General features: G+C 43.2%; 1 protein-coding gene and 1 pseudogene across 1 annotated transcript in view; both read left to right on the forward strand.

Moving 5' to 3' along the window:
* LOC125297244 (NACHT, LRR and PYD domains-containing protein 3-like) overlaps positions 1 to 17,500 on the forward strand; it is a 313,314-nt gene that overhangs the window by 201,822 nt on the left and 93,992 nt on the right.
* Positions 1 to 17,500, forward strand: part of LOC125297288 — a 22,399-nt pseudogene that overhangs the window by 3,515 nt on the left and 1,384 nt on the right.

Below are 17,500 nucleotides of genomic sequence, written 5' to 3' on the forward strand. Positions count from 1 at the left end.
ACAAATGCCAAGGCATTTCACTGGCGTTATGGATGTGACAAAGTCCATTTTCCGTGGAATTGCCCACTTACAATTACATATTACATTACATGTTGTGTCATTGGTGTCTTGGAACATGTCTGCAATTACCCTACATACATTTGATACAGTGGAATAAACCCATTCAAATAAAGTGTACCAGTTAAGTACTTACATCTACATATATACATCCTGTCAATGATGTCATGCATCCTGTAATTGATGTGTTGAAACATGTCTGCTGTTACACCACACAGTACATGTGAATTAGTAGACCTGTTCCAAGAAATCGAAGACACAACATACATGTCATATGTACATGTAAGTAATTAATTGGTACTCTTAATAGGTTTATTCCACTGTATCAAAGAGTAACAAGGTTGTAGCAGCACAGCTGTTACATGTACACTGAAGACAATGAGGCCTTGACTGGAGCTAAGAATGATTTGTATATCAAATCTTTCATGACCAGATTTACCCCATCCAGCAGGTCTCAGGTCAGCTCTTTGCCTCTGATGAAAATTTAGGCAAATTGGCAACGTTTGGTAAAAGCACTCAGTATTACAATGTAACAACTATAGCCTATGTAGGTACCCACAAATACATAATGCAAGTACAATGATAGTACATGTTGTTACACAGGTTGTACCACTGTACCTAATTAGGTAGGTGCACTGTAACAGCGACACATTATAAAGTGTTGCCGATGAATTTCCCCAGTAGTGGACAATAAAAACTTGTTGAAAAGGTGTGCTGAGCTTTGTTTTTGGCTCTTCAAAGTGTTGTAAGTAAGGTGGTGTAAGCAGCCTATAGGCAGGTGGTGAGACAGGTCAAGAAATATGGTGCAGTGAAACACTATACAGTTGATTTTCAGAAGGTGGTTTAGAGTGGGATAAATGAAATATAAATATGTGCACTGTATTACCTTATAAGAGCAGAATAAATATGGCTATGAATAACAATGTCAGTTGATATTATTTTAAATGTTGGTGACACTACATTAATAAGGAGAATACCAATAATAAACAATAATGTGAATGCAATATCAATGGGCAATAAATGCAAATAAACAAATACTATAACATACAAACAATGACTCAGAACAGTGCATGGTGAACAAATATGTCTTTACACCCCTGTTGACAGGTGCATGCAAAAACACAGAAAGCAGACAAGGATTTTGTTTTTTATAACACATGTAATAAGTAATGAACATTTGGAGATGTATTGTTTTGTTCTTCTAACATCAATAGTAGTTGTTCAGAGGTTGTAACATAATGATAAATACATGCTGCCTGTCACATTATGAATATATACCCTGTCTTGTCTTGCACATCAGAAGCAGCAGCACTATGCTATTACATCGTTCACCGTAGGGACTAGTATGAGGGAGACTGAGTTGCCAATCTCTCTTAACAGGTCCTGCATCATATCTACAAATATCTGTTCTGCTCTGCACAAACATAAGCAGGGTCTGATTTAGCGTGGCAGAGTACTGATTGACAATAGCATGGTTCCCTGCAGTGTTCGGTGGATTCCCATTGATGTTTGTGCATTCTGTTTGACTGTACATTTTATGTGTGGCATCTCATTCCTCAGTTGTCTAACATGTTTTCTGACGGCCACTGATTGCATTAGCAGCTGAAAGACCAACTTGTAACAAGGTCCCCATTGTGGATACACCCATTAACAGTCCTTTTAATTTCAATGACATCTGGATCAACTACAAACTTTTGATTGATTTTCAACAATGAACAATTAGTTCAGTGTAATATGTTCAGCTCTCTCCCCCATCTTAATAAGTCAACATTATATGATATGACCCTATTTTTACATTATAGCCTACATATGTTATAGCCTAACCCTTATCTATAGGTGACTGATGAGATTCATGTTAGCATATATTCATTGGCGCCACAATTAATATTGGAGCTATTTCACTGTCGCAGACCCAGACGTGCTTGGTAGCCTAGTAGTCATAGGCCAACATGAGACTTAAGCCCCCGTGTCGTCATGACTTAGGTTAGCCTATGTTCTTACTGTTGTTATGATCTGTAGGACATATTGTCTGTGGAACACAATTGTAGGCTAGGCCTATATTTGATTTTCAGTAAGCTTATATATCAGTGATAAAGCTTCTTTACTTTTTGGTGTAATTATTTAGTTTTTTTTTTTTTTTTTTTTCTATGTAGGCTATTTTTTTAATGTTATGTTATTATTTTGTTAATACATGGAATAAATCACCACAAACACACGCGACTGTAGCCTTTTGGCTTCTTCTGTAGCCTACCCGGCTTGCACAGCGTGGCTAACAACGCCCATAAAACAATTGTAACCGTCGTCGGGTTGACACTTTGCATAAGATTTCTCCACATTACTTGATCCAAATTCTGTGATTTTTGTTGTATAATAATGTTGTACAATTATGTAGTTTCGTATCAAAGTGGAATGGTTGTTTTCATAAGTCAGCGGCGTTAGTTTGAGCACATAATTGACGTTTTGTTTACATGTGTTCAATGTAAGTCAATGGGAGCCGGAAATCCATAAATAGCGGCGTCCAAAGAGCGGTACGGCGTCCGAGACAGCGGTACGTTAGGCTACACTACACTGCATAAGGGTATTTCACAAAGGCAGAATTAAGATAAGTGATAAAGCGAGGTTTGACATAGCGTTGTCTGGTCATCCTAGCTCAACTCGTTTCTCTAATGCCAATCCAGGATGAGTAGGAGCGACTATGTCAAGCCAGGTGTAAGTAAGTCAGGATGTGTGCGCGTTCTCGTTTCTGCTCCAAAGTGCCCACGGTTGGAATAAAAAAAGACGCAGCAAATAGCGTCAGACACACAGTGAACAACCGCTTTTTATATAGACTAACAATGAAGAAGTAAAGTTGTCCTTTTTGTAAAGGGGAATCATGGCTTGAACCTTGAAGAAACATCACTGCTTATCATGCACAACTGAATTAGAATGGTTGTGCATGTAGGGTAGTCAATAACCTCTGTAGTTTTACAGTGCTGGCCAAAAGTATTGGCACCCATGCTAAAGTTGACTGAAAAGAGGAATATAAAATCATCTTTTGGAAATTGATCTTAATGCCTTAAAGGAGAATTCCGGTGTGATATTGACCTAAAGTGTATTGAAACATGATACCGAGTGTGAACGTATGTCTCATAGCCCATCTCGACTTGTCCCCTGCACTCCAAAATCAGGCGCTAGTTAGCCGATGCTTCCAATAGCGTTTTCAGTAGTGGTGCTTCGGCATCGGGCTAGCCATGCAAATAAATCACTGTTTTACACCCATTTACGAGGCTCAATGTATCTCCACACTTCATTGGTAGACTTCCGAGGGCCCTGACATTTAAAACGAGACATTGAGAACTTTGAAAAAGCACTGGTAGTTTACTTACAAGACGATTTATACAGACAGTATCTTCACAAAGTTTAACGTTTGCAGCCATCTTGAATTTAGTCCGCGATAAATTCGAGCAACGAGTAAGAATGAACAGGTATGATAAGGGATCACATTCCAAAAATAATTCAGTGGAAATGCATGGATTCCAGTTGCTGCTACTGGAAGAAACTGGAATCCATGCATTTCCACTGAATTATTTTTGGAATCTGATCCCTTATCATACCAATCATGTACAATACCAATAAATAAATGTTCTTCCTTAAAATACAGGGGTTATAAGTATTGGCACCCCTATGTTAAATTCCCATAGAGACAGGCAGATTTTTATTTTTAAAGGCCAGTTATTTTATGGATCCAGAATACTGTGCATCCTGATAAAGTTACCTTGGCCTTTGGAATTAAAATAGCCCCACATCATCACATACCCTTCACCATACCTAGAGATTGGCATGGGTGTTATTTCAGTTAGCCTATTAGCTGGTTTGATGCTCATTGAGCTCAATGCAAATTAAACCAGCTAATAGGCTAACTGAAATAACAGCTATTTTAACTGGCCTTTAAAATAAAAATCTTTTGTCTCTATGGGAATTTAACATAGGGGTGCCAATACTTATGACCCCTGTATTTTAAGGAAGAACATTTATTTATTTATGATACGTACGTGCACTCAAACGCTCTGGTGCGCGGCTGGACTGTGTTAGCATGTTGCTATGCTAGCGGGCTTTGCCGTAACTAACCGTAGAAGTAATCAAAAACATCCACGTTTTCCCGACTTAAATACAGTTGCACGAGTACTTGATAGAAATGTCTACGGCCACGCAACATGAAACGTGGCGATTTTCCAAGCGAATTAACAGGAGAACTACAATGTGTGGCGCAATAGCACTTGGGAGTACTTCGACCTAGAGTAGTAGTAGTATTGTTAACACCTAATTGTAGATCCTATCCACCACAGAGTTTAGAATCCATGCTGGATTGACCCTCAGCCTCTCCCTCCCCTCTGAGCGAGAGAGAGGCACACACACTAGAGATGCGCTGATGGGCTATTATTTCAACCATAACTGCATAGCAAAACTTATCATCCATTCTGAAATGTTTTAGACCGCGGTTTTCATGGTCCAAAGGAATGGTCTAAATTGTTGAATAGCTATACTGGTAATAGACTAGTGATGATGATCTAAATTGTCAAATAGATACTTGTAGTAGACCTAGTTATGATGGTCTAAGTTGTCAAATAGCTATACTTGTAGTAGACCTAGTGATGGTGGTCTAAATTGTCAAATAGCTATACTTGTAGTAGACCTAGTGATGATGGTATGGGAGTGTTTGCAGTCAGCCAGGAACCATGGTTACTGTGGTATGAAAATGAAATTAAACTCGTGACTTTAGATTATCTGTGAATGTTGGTCCAGCGGTGATGGTATGGGAATCTTACTGGTGAATTTGATTTGATCTGTGTATGTTGGTCCAGTGATAATGGTATGGAAATGAAATCATACGTGATTTGATCTGTGTATGTTGGTCCAGTGATAATGGTATGGAAATGAAATCATGCTGGTGAATTTGATTTGATCTGTGTATGTTGGTTTCTCCTGTTCTCATTCTCCAGTATAAGACCAGGAAAAGGGGGGTGGCCTAAAATGAGTTCCCGTGAGAAAGAGGAACATGACCGTGAGCCTGTGGGGTAAGATAACAACAACATCAAAGATAAGAACATGTTTCCATCTATAACATCGTGGGCCCTATTTTGCAACGTGGCGCATGGCGAAAAGCTAGTTATTTTCCCGGCGCAAAGTTAAATTTGTATTTTACACGTCTCTTATATTAAACAACGCGCCAGGGGGTGTGGCAATTAACAACCTAAGGAGGGGATCTGGCGCGTGATTTTGCATGATTTTATGAAAGTATGATGTATTGCGACATCAAAAGCAAGTCAATTTGTAGTTTCTTATGTCTCAATCCTTCGAACTACAGATCCGCTACCCGATCTGGCAAACGTGCATAGTGCGGTTATAGCCGATAGAGGGCCGCGAAGCGAATGCAGAAGTGCTGTTCAGAGTTCAGAAAGTTATGAGTTGATGAACCACTGAAACGATTTTGGAAACGTTATTTTAAGGTACAAAAAAACGCTTTGGTGTTGCTTTAAGAGCACATTATCAACAGTCATATGGGTGGGTGGGTGCACAACGCACCATCCTTCTATCACCCATGAACGCGCACCAGCGCACATCCGTGCGAAACATTACAAATTATACCATTAGGCTACAATGGGAAACCTAATTAGAATAAAGATACTACAAAATATATCTCACAATGAGTAGTTCTTCACCATCATTTGCAAATTGGTAATGACGGTTAAAAGTGATTAGGGGAGAGGCGAGAGGCACGTATGGAGCACAGCTGAAGACGCACTGTCACGAGATATTAGCAACTCTTCTGCAGGATAAATGTTGTTTTATTCAGTCATTCAAACATTATTAGGGTAAGTGTTGCTTTTTCCAGCCTACTGAATGTTTTCGATGGTAACCGATTGTCAGTCAATAGTGAAAGTAACTAACTGTAGAACTGTTTTGTCGTTGACTGACACCACAGTGAAGTTAGTGTCGTTGCAGATATTCAAACACCTTGCCTACAACATAACAAAAATACACCATTATAAGTGCTGAAGTCAAAAACTTCTCCCAAAAAGAAGGCGCAAAAATCTGGCAGAGTTCATAGCGCAAAGCCTGAGTGGATCGCACAATCGCACTCCCGAACAAAGGTAGAACTCTCTTACTTATACCCCTCCAAAATGCTGACACAACACTACCCCGAACCCACAGATGGCTTTATGAAAGGATCCTTGTTCGCTCTTATCTTCGCAAGTCAGCAATATTGCTGCCAAGGGTACGAACTTTTCACCTTAAGTTTACGGAAAGTTCAGGGGTGTACAGTATAGAGTGATCACAGGTCATACATTGTGCATGGGTTAAATATCGTTCGCCCCCCTGCACTCTCCTACTGGTTGTTATGAGTAGAGCTCGCCCTGGGTACGCGTTATCTTGTAGCTTCAAGGCCGACTTTGGTTTCTTCAAAAGGCCCAGGCTAAGGCAACATGAGACACAGTGCAACAAAATGAGACACAGGGCAGCAAAAAGAGACATCGGGATACAGAGTGCACATTCTGGTAGGATGGCTTTGTTATGTTATTAGTAATAGTTAAACTTTTTATTTAAAATGTTATAAAAGTATGTTAGCTAGGAATAACTTCATTACTTGATTATGATTGAGGTTATATGAATACATGCTTTACAGTTTCAAACTTGTTCTCTCATCATGATGTCTACAAACCATAGTGATAATTTTATACAACATTAGTTTCACTATTATTAGTTTATAATAGACGAGTGCAAATGTGTGAAGGCAATACGTGTGAGACGGGATCATGTGATTGTTGTATCTTTATCATTGGTGTTTGTGCGCTGACGGGATCATGTGATTGTTGTATCTTTCGACACAGTACACCACCTGATTTTATTATCCAAACTCCACTTTTCTAACCTATCGCCCTCAGTATTAGACATGATCTCCTCTTATTTAACTGATAGATCACAAGTTGTCAAAATTGACTATGCAATATCTCAGCCCTTGGGTTGTGGTATGGGTGTCCCACAGGGAAGCATTCTAGGGCCTTTACTCTTTCTTCTATATATTAATGATCTCCCAGCTGTGTGTAAATACTCTAAATGTCTAATGTATGCTGATGACACTGTGCTCTTTCTATCTGACCCCGACTCTGATATGATAAACTCCAAACTGTCATCTGATCTTCAATATTTACATAAGTGGTTGAATGACAATCAATTAACCATCAATGTTAAAATCAAACTCTTGTCATCGCCAAATCATATAAGTATTTGGGAGTACTACTTGACTCACACCTCAAATACCGTGAACACGCTTCCAAGCTAACTAAAAAGTTAAATCAGAAACTATATGTATACAACAAGATCAGGTCTTCTTTCTTGGAATTTCCCCTGGGGATCAATAAAGTATCTATCTATCTATCTAGGTCATACCTATCCTCTACTGTCTCCAAAACCTATCTGCAAGCGATTATATTCTCAACCATCTCATACTGTCTACCAATATGGTCTCTCACCACAAAGGAAGTTACTGAACCCATCGCACGGTTATATTACCGAGCTTTGAAGATCCACAGTAATCTTCCCAAATGGACACTGCACTGCACTCACTCAATCGCATGCTCTGTCCTTTCAAAATTTTATCTATAGTCATGCTATTTCTTTTTATTTTCAACTCCAACACAGCACCTCACAAACACTCATCTCTCTCTTACCAACACATAACATGCCTCAAGTGCATGTCACTAGGTCCGTTTCCACGGCCCTCCACCCAGTGCCCTCGTACAACAATGGCTTTGGCCAGAGGTCCTTCATACACGCTGCTACCAGAGTCTGGAATGGCATTCCTCAACACATCAGAGAATTACAATCCATCACACAATTAAAAAAAAAACTATGAACTGCTACTCCTCAATACATACACCTGCAAACATTGACCTCTATAAATCACTGTCTATACTAAGTCTAATGTCTATATGTTTGCCTAGTGTTGTATGTAAATGTGATGTGTGATATGCCCTGTCCCTGTTACTTGTTATATGTGCTGCAGAACAGGAACCTGCAGGAAATCATTTTTTTTTACTGAGTCAGGCCCATTTTAAACTGCAACTTTGTTACATTTAATACTTTCCTGTTTAATAAATATGAAATGAAAATGAAAATCAGAAGGCCATTCCATTCTACCCCTCTTCCTTCATTCCTTCATTCATTCCATTCTACCCCTCTTCCTTCATTCCTTCATTCATTCCATTCTACCCCTCTTCCTTCATTCCTTCATTCATTCCATTCTACCCCTCTTCCTTCATTCCTTCATTCATTCCATTCTACCCCTCTTCCTTCATTCATTCATTCATTCATTACCCCCCTGGCTTTCTCCCGCGTACCGTTTAAAAACAAAACTCGGTGAGCGCAGCCATAGGGCCAGAACAGGAAAAGTGGGTGTGAGTGAGTGAAAAAGTGAGTGACAGTTCTGGACCCTATCATCTGCTTAGGCTTACTTGCCCTGGATCTCTGATGTCCATAATCAAGATAGCTAGAGATTTACATACAGGTATGTAGAAATAGAGCTAAAAGAGCTCAATACTACCTGGCCAGGTTTTAAACAGTATACAGAGATATAGCCTAAACTTTTACTTTTACTTAGAGGTAGGCCTACTAAATATTTAGTAACACGATGACTCATTATAGACAAATCTGATATGCCACAATAAATAAGATCTGTCTTAATCGAACGCGTTACCGTGATTTTTAGTAGTCGTCCAGTTGTTCATAATAGGAACGACTAGTTGACTAGTCGTTAATTTATTTGTTTATTAAGTTGATGCGTTAGTTGACGTTAAGGAAGATGCGGAGGGTGGAGTTCTGGTGAATACTTAAAACTGTTTTTGTAATGCAGAAAGAACATAATACGAAAATTCATAGGTTATTCTATCCACATTGGTTAATATAAAAACAGCAAAAAAAACGGACCACAGCCTAAAGCACGGGTGTCAACTGGCAGCTAGGTTGCATTGACCATAGAAGTAAACATAACCATTGTGAACTTCATGAACACAAGTTCAGCACACATTTTTCATTGTGTCTGGAATCAACATAAACCGCAGTGGCAACTAAAAAAGTGTAGCCATTAGTAAACATTAGCGTACCTGCATTACTCATCGTTGTCTTAGTCCTACTCACTTCTAAAGTCCACTTTTTGGTTCACGATAAAAAAAAACGACGTGGGAGAGATGGAGACTTGACGTGGGAGAGATGGAGACTTGACGTGGGAGAGGCGGAGACTTGACTGGAGACTTGACGTGGGAGAGATGGAGACTTGACGTGGGAGAGGCGGAGACTTGACGTGGGAGAGGCGGAGACTTGACCTGTCGGATGACTGCGTTACTACTACTGTCACAGTTCGGCCCAGAATCCCCACTTAGTCTGTGATCTGTCTGTGCCTCTGCTGTCCCTGGACTCCATTCACTTCCCCAGTCTGTGATCTGTCTGTGCCTCTGCTGTCCCTGGACTCCATTCCAGGTCTGTGATCTGTCTGTGCCTATGCTGTCCCTGGACTCCGTTCCAGGTCTGTGATCTGTCTGTGCCTCTGCTGTCCCTGGACTCCGTTCCAGGTCTGTGATCTGTCAGTGCCTCTGCTGTCCCTGGACTCCATTCCAGGTCTGTGATCTGTCTGTGCCTCTGCTGTTCCTGGCCTCCATTCCAGGTTTTCCCTCTGTCCTGGCTCATGGTTGACTGACAGGGGAGCTGCCCAATCATCAGTGCTTGCACTGTCACACCTGTTGCCACTCTCCTCGTCAGCCATAGCATTTGAGCAGTGCCAGGAGAAACACTCTTTGCCAGATTGTCACGTCTTTCACAGTGGATTCTCGCTCATGCTCATTGGATTACTGTTTTTTTGACCTAAGCCTGTTTTTTGGACTTGTGAATTCGACTCAACCCTTTGGAAACCTTTGCTTGGACCTTGCATTCTTTTGCTGCCAACCTATGCCTGTTCAGCCACGTGAGTCTCGTCTAGCCCCTTTGATACTGCTGTCTGTGTTTCTGCCTGCCTACCTGTGTACCGAACTCTGCCTGTTTTTGCCACCTTGGATTTTTGACTGAACCTTGCCTGTACTGGTGCCTGTGTTTCTGCCTGCCTACCTGTGTACTGAACTCTGCCTGTCTTGCCACTTTGGATTTTGACTGAAACCTGCCTGTACCTCTGCCGTTTTTGGATTTTTTTGAGTTTGCACTGTTTTGTCAAGTCACTCTGCCTGGCTGCCGATTTCCTGTGTTCTGTCATTAAAACCCACTAATTATACTCTCTGCTTCCTGAGTCTGCTTTTGGTTCCACAGTAACTCACCTGGCCTCACCGGCCATGACCACTACGCCACCAGGGGAAAAAAACGCTCACTCGGAATAGTCCTTCTGGTGGATGGAATAGCCAGATCAATTTCTCGATACCTTCGCTAGAGAGGGGAACATTTTGTTAACGACTATTCGACTACCGCCTACAGCGCCGACTAGTGGTTGTAATAGTTGACTAATTGACTAGTTGGTGAAACCCCTAGTGGGTGGGTGTAGGTGTGTGTGGGGGGTCTACCCACATCATAATCACACAAGCTTGGTTAAGCACGTGTGTGTATGCATTTGTGTTTTTGAGTGGTCTTAAATCATGTGCTTTGGTTTTCACTCACAGATGCAGAAGAAGTTTCAGTGTCTGAGGGAATCCCACAGCAGGGAGACACCAGACTCCTCCATGAGATCTACACAGACCTGTACATCACAGAGGGGGGAAGAGGAAAGGTCAATGATGAACATGAGGTCAGACAGATAGAGAGGGCATCCTGGAGAGAAGTAGTACAAGACAGACCAATGAAATGCAGTGACATCTTTAAACCATTATCTGGACAAGACAAACCCATCAGAACAGTGCTGACAAAGGGAGTGGCTGGCATCGGAAAAACCGTCTCAGTGCAGAAGTTCATTCTGGACTGGTCTGAAGGAGAAGCCAATCAGGATGTCCACTTCATATTTTCTCTTCCTTTCCGGGAGCTCAACCTAATGAAGGAGAAGGAACTCAGTCTGGTGGATCTTATTCAGCACTTTTTCCCAGAAATCAAAGATCAGGAAGTCTTCTCCAGGTCAGAGCACAGTCATGTTCATCTTTGATGGTCTGGATGAGTGTCGACTTCCTCTAGATTTCCGATCCAACCCGAGGTGTTGTGATGTGACAGAGCCAGCCTCAGTGGACGTGCTGCTGACAAACCTCATCAAGGGGAATCTGCTTCCTTCTGCTCTCCTCTGGATCACCACCCGACCAGCAGCAGCCAATCAGATCCCTCCTGAGTGTGTGGCCCAGGTGACAGAAATAAGGGGATTCAACGACCCACAGAAAGATGAGTACTTCAGGAAGAGATACAGTGATGAGAACCTGGCCAGCAGAACCATCACACACCTGAAGTCATCCAGGAGTCTCTACATCATGTGCCACATTCCAGTCTTCTGCTGGATTACAGCCACCGTTGTAGAGAAGACATCAAAAGAATCAGACAAAGTAGAAATGCCAAGGACTCTGACTCAAATGTACACTGACTTCCTGGTCATTCAGACAGGCATGAAGCATGTCAAGTACACAGAGAGAAAAGAGACAGATGAAGAGGTGATTTTCAAACTGGGGAAACTGGCTTTCCAACAGCTGGAGAAAGGCAATCTGATCTTCTATGAGGAAGACCTGAGAGAGTGTGGCATTGACGCCACAGAAGCATCAGTGTACTCAGGAGTGTGTACTCAGATCTTCAGAGAGGAGGCTGGGTACCAGGGAAAGTGTTCAGCTTTGTGCATCTGAGCATCCAGGAGTTTCTTGCAGCTCTGTATGTGTTCCTCTGCTTCAGCAACAGACAGAGAAACATGCCTGACCAACAGCAAACCTCTCAGCTCTCTGCTCTGTTCAGAGCTGCAACACTTCATGACCTACACAAGACTGCAGTGGACCTGGCCTTACAGAGTAAGAATGGACACCTGGACCTTTCCTCCCCCTTCCTTCTGGGCCTCTCACTGGAATCCAATCAGAAACTCTTAAAGCACCTACTGCCACAGAGCAGTAGCCAATTAGATAGCTCAGAGCAAACAGTCCAGTATGTCAAACAGAAGATCAGAGATCAGAGTGGCTCAGACAGAAGGATCAACCTGTTCTACTGTCTGAATGAGCTGAATCACCATGCTGTAGTGGAGCACAAAAAGAGCTCAGAAGATCTGTATGTAGAGATGCTCTTACCAGGACAGTGGGAGACTAAGAGATTTGAGTTGAAGATGTCAGAGGAGCAGCTGGCTGAGTTTGACCTGCAGACGTACGTAAAGACACCAGAGGAAGATCAGACTGAACTCCTCAGTCCAGATGAAGTTCTTCAGAAGCTGCTGCCAGTGGTCACAACATGCACATCAGCTGAGTAAGTAACACTGTGTGTGTGTGTGTGTGTGTGTGTGTGTGTGTGTGGTAGTAGTGGAGTGGAGATTTAGATGGTGTGTGTCTTCAGATGGTGTGTCTCTAGGCTGAGTAAAGGCCCTGCTAAGATGGAACACTGTGTGTGTGTGTGTGTGGTAGTAGTGGAGTGGAGATTCAGATGGTGTGTGTCTTCAGATGGTGTGTCTCTAGGCTGAGTAAAGGCCCTGCTAAGATGGAACACTGTGTGTGTGTGTGTGATGGTAGTAGATTGGTGATGGTGGCTGAGTATGTAGGGAAAGACACCTAGAGCTAACTAACTCTCCCATGATAAGAATTCCAACTCTGTTGTTATATTGTGTAGGAACAAGCAGGGGGGACCAAAAGGACAATTTGGGGTGGGGGTCGATATATGCCAATGTGTGTGTGTGTGTGTGTGTGTACTCTATGAGCGCAATGGTAAACTGGACACACAAGCCACAGGTTTCGGAGTTCGTTCAGACTGGCCGGATCTAAACGACCTGTGCAACAGACTGGCAGTTAAATTACACTGGACACAAAGCAACTCCCACACTGTACCAGAGGTATCTTACGCAAGACAACTCACACACTGCACCAGAGGTGTCTGACGCAGTGGTCACAGACCCATCTGTTACTGTGGAGGCCACATGCCGTCACAACGAGACACAACACACACTACAGAGCACAACAGCAAGAAGATCCTTACTGGACATCAAACAGATGGACACACAACAACACTGGACTGGACTAAGAATGCAGGGAAAGTCGGCATGTCTTGACCTTGCTGACCACTGTACCTCTCACTCTATGTACAGAAATGCTGCTGATTAGGGGAGGTCAGCATTACCAGCATTATGGGCCCCTGGACATCACTGCTAAGGCTACAGGTGCTACCAACCACATAACCAGCATTATGGGCCCCTGGACATCACTGTTAAGGCTACAGGTGCTACCAACCACATAACCAGCATTATGGGCCCCTGGACATCACTGTTAAGGCTACAGGTGCTACCAACCACATAACCAGCATTATGGGGCCCTGACACCACTGCATAAGGCTACAGGTGCTGGCTTACCAACCACATAACCAGCATTAGGGGCCCATAATGCTGGTTATGTGGTTGGTAGCAACCTGCATTATGGGCCCCTGGACATCACTGTTAGTGGTGTCCAACCAGGCCCATAATGCTGGTTATCACTGCTAAGGCTACAGGTGCTACCAACCACATAACCAGCATTATGGGCCCCTGGACATCACTGTTAAGGCCAGACTACAGGTGCTACCAACCAGATACAACCAGCATTATGGGCCCCTGGACATCACAGTCCACACTGCACAATGGGTTCCCATTGAAAACATGGGCTGGAAAAAGCAACACTTGCCCTAATGTTGCTCAAATGACTGAACTAAACAACATTTATCCTGCAGAGGAGTTGCTTATATCTCGTGACAGTGCGCCTTCAGCTGTGCTCCATAATGCGTCTCTCGCCTCCCCTAATCACTTTTAACCGTCATTACCAATTTGCACATGATGGTGAACCTGCCAATATGACTGTTGACAATGCGCTTTAAAATAACATATCAACAACTCTTGCCACAGCCCCCATGGAAACATTGTTTAAAAATGAAACGCGGGTAAAATAAGGAATTAAACTTTATGCTGGTGGAAAACGAAGTTTTACGCCATGCCCTTTGAATCAGTTGCTCATATTGTAAATGGTTGTAATATGTACAAAGAGCTATACACAGCACGCCATGACCGTACTGTTGATCTCATTGCCAGTTCTGTTCAAGACATATTTCCAAACAATATGCCCATGTATAAACACTCACTCACTGTAATACCAGACTGGTTCAACAGCTCTGATGATGTGTTTTGTAACATCCCTAACACCCCTGATATAGTGTCTGTGTGTGTGTGTGTGTGTGTGTGTGTGTGTGTGTGTGTACCTCTGATGATGTGTTTTGTAACATCCCTAACACCCCTGACTCTGGTGGGTCTTATCACCAAGGGCTTAATTTGACTCAATACAGGTTGGAGGTCCACCATCTGACCTCGTGGTGCAGGGACAACAACCTCCTGCTGAACGCCAGCAAGACCAAAGAGATTGTTGTTGACTTCCTGAGAGGTCACACCCAACACCTGCCACTGACCATCGACGGTGCTGTGGTGGAGAGAGCGAGCAGCACCAAATTCCTGGGGTGCACATCAGTGAAGACCTCCTGACCACCAACACTGCATCACTGGCTTAAGAGAGCTCAGCCGGGCTTGTACTTCCTATGAAACTCAGGCGAAGCAAAGTGCTCCACCAGCCATCATGACCACATTCTACCGAGGCACCATTGAGAGCATCCTCTCCAGCTGTATCGCTGTGTGGGGAAGCTGCACTGAATACAACAGGAAAGCCCTGCAGCGCATAGTGAACACAGCTGGAAGGATCATTGGTGCTTCACTCCCCCCCTGAAGGACATTTACACCACCCACCTCACCAAGAAGGCTTACCAAAAAATTGTGAGTGATGCAAGTCACCCCGCCACAATCTGTTTGATCTACTGCCCTCTGGGAAGAGGTACAGAAGCCTGCGCCCCGCACTACCAGACTCACCAACAGCTTCATACACCAAGCTGTAAGGATGCTGAACTCTCTCCCTCCTCTCCCCTCCACCCTCAGCTACATAACATCCTGGACATTGGACCCACAATGGCCGCCTGCACTACTCCACTTGCACACTTGAACACTTGCACACTTGTACACTTTACAACTTGGTGTTGTTGTCCTGAAAACACAACACTTCTGCTGCTCTTACATAACTTGCACCCACTATGCCACTTTCTTTTATTACTCAGGTCAAACAGAACTACCCAAGCCTCTTATTGGCCTGACTTTTGCACTAGTTTTTTTTATTGACTGTCTATGCACAATTTCAACAAAATTGTGCTGCTCTTTATTTTTTCATTATTATATGTGCCCTCTTATTTACTTATTTACTTACTTTTTTTTGTTTACTTGAATGTTATGTTTGTCTGTGGACTTAAAATTGGTAAAATATGTCTTGTCTTCACCGTGGATAGTGAGAAACGTAATTTCGATCTCTTTGTTTGTCTGGAACATGTGAAGAAATTGACAATAAAGCTGACTTTGACTTTGACTTTGACTTTGACTTTGACTTTGACTTTGACTTTGACTTTGACTTTGATATAGTGTCTGTGTGTGTGTGTGTACCGTGCAACACTAGTCTGTGTGTATGTGTGTGTGTGTGTGTGTGTGTGTACTTCTGATGATGTTTTGTAACATCCCTAACACCCCTGATATTGTGTGTGTGTGTGTGTGTGTGTGTGTGTGTGTGTGTGTGTACCGTGCAGCACTAGTCTGTGTGTATGTGTGTGTGTGTACTTCTGATGATGTTTTGTATGTGTGTGTGTGTGTGTGTGTGTGTGTGTGTGTCTCCGTCGCTTCTCTCCCTCTCTCTCCCTCCCTTCTCCTCTCTCTCCCTCTCTCTTTCTCTCCCTTCTCCCTCTCGCTCCCTCTCTCTCTCTCCTTTCCTTCTCCCTCTCTCCCTCCCTTCTCCCTATCTCCCTTCTTCATTCTCATACCCTCTCTCTTTCCAACCTCCTTTTATCCCCCCCTCTCTCTGTCCCTTCATCCCTCTCTCTGTCTTCATTTCTTTCAGATTTTGTCTTCCTTTCCCTCTTCTGTTTCCTCTGTGTCCATCCCTCTTTATCCACTGTGTGTGTGTGTGAGTGTGTGTGTGTGTGTGTGTGTGTGTGTGTGTGTGTGTGTGGTTGTGTGGATGTACAGTATGTTAGTGTGTGGTGGTGCTGCTGGGGAATCACACTTCAATGACATCATGTAGAGTATGTATGTGTGTGTTTGGGAGGAGGCTCTCTCCTGCAATCTTCCTCCCCCCTAAGCATCTGCCTCCCCCCCCTCTCCCTTCATCTCTTGTGTAGGACCTCCTTTCACCCCCCCTCCTGGATTGTCCCTTCATGGGGGATCCTCTCTCTCTATCTTTCCAACCTTCCTGTCCTCTGTGTGTGTGTCTCTCTATCTTTGTGTGTGTGTGTGTGTACCTCCTTTCACTCCCTCTCTGTCCCTTCTCTCTGTCCCTTCATGTCCCCCCTGTGTGTCTGTCCACCTCCTTCAGCTCTGTCTCTGTCCTTCATCCCTCTCTCTCTATCTTTCCAACCTCTCTATCTTTCCCTCTGGCCCTTCTCCCTCTCTCTGTCCTTCATCCCTGTCTCTTTCTCTCTCTTTCTCTCCTCTCTCCCTTCTCTCTGTCCCTCTCCCTCTCTCTCTCTCTCTCTCTCTCCTCTCTCTCTCTCCTTTCCTTCCTTCTCTCCCTCCTTCTTCATCCTCTCTCCTCTCTCTCTCTTCTCCTCTCCTCCTTCTCTCTCCCCCCTCTCTCTCTCTCTCTCTCTCTCCCTCTCTCTCTCTCTTCATCCCTCTCTCTGTCTTCATTTTTCTTTCATCTTTTGTCTTCCTTTCCCTCTTCTGTTTCCTCTGTGTCCATCCCTCCTTCATCTTTCCTTTTTTTCACACCCTCTCTGTATCATCTTTCTTTCATTTGTTCTATCTACTTTACTTCCTTTATCTGGATCTTAATCTTCATCCCTCTCATCTTTCTTTCATTTTGTCATCTTCTTTTCTCTCTTCTGTTTCCTCTGTGTCCCTATTTTATCCCCCCCTCTCTTTTCCTTTTTTTCTTTCTTTCCTGGGGGTGGGTGTGTTAAAGACAGAGAGAGACAGGTGTGTGTGTGTGTGTGTGTGTGTGTGTGTGTGTGTGTGTACTTCTGATAATGTTTTGTAACATCCCTAACACCCCTGATATTGTGAGTGTGTGTGAGTGTGTGTGTGTGTGTGTACTTCTGATAATGTTTTGTAACATCCCTAACACCCCTGATATTGTGTGTGTGTGTGTGTGTGTGTGTATGTGTGTGTGTGTGTGTGTGTGTGTGTGTGTGTGTGTGTGTGTGTGTGTACTTCTGATAATGTTTTGTAACATCC

This window comes from Alosa alosa, chromosome 7 (assembly GCF_017589495.1).
Source record: "Alosa alosa isolate M-15738 ecotype Scorff River chromosome 7, AALO_Geno_1.1, whole genome shotgun sequence".
Lineage (NCBI taxonomy): Eukaryota > Metazoa > Chordata > Actinopteri > Clupeiformes > Clupeidae > Alosa > Alosa alosa.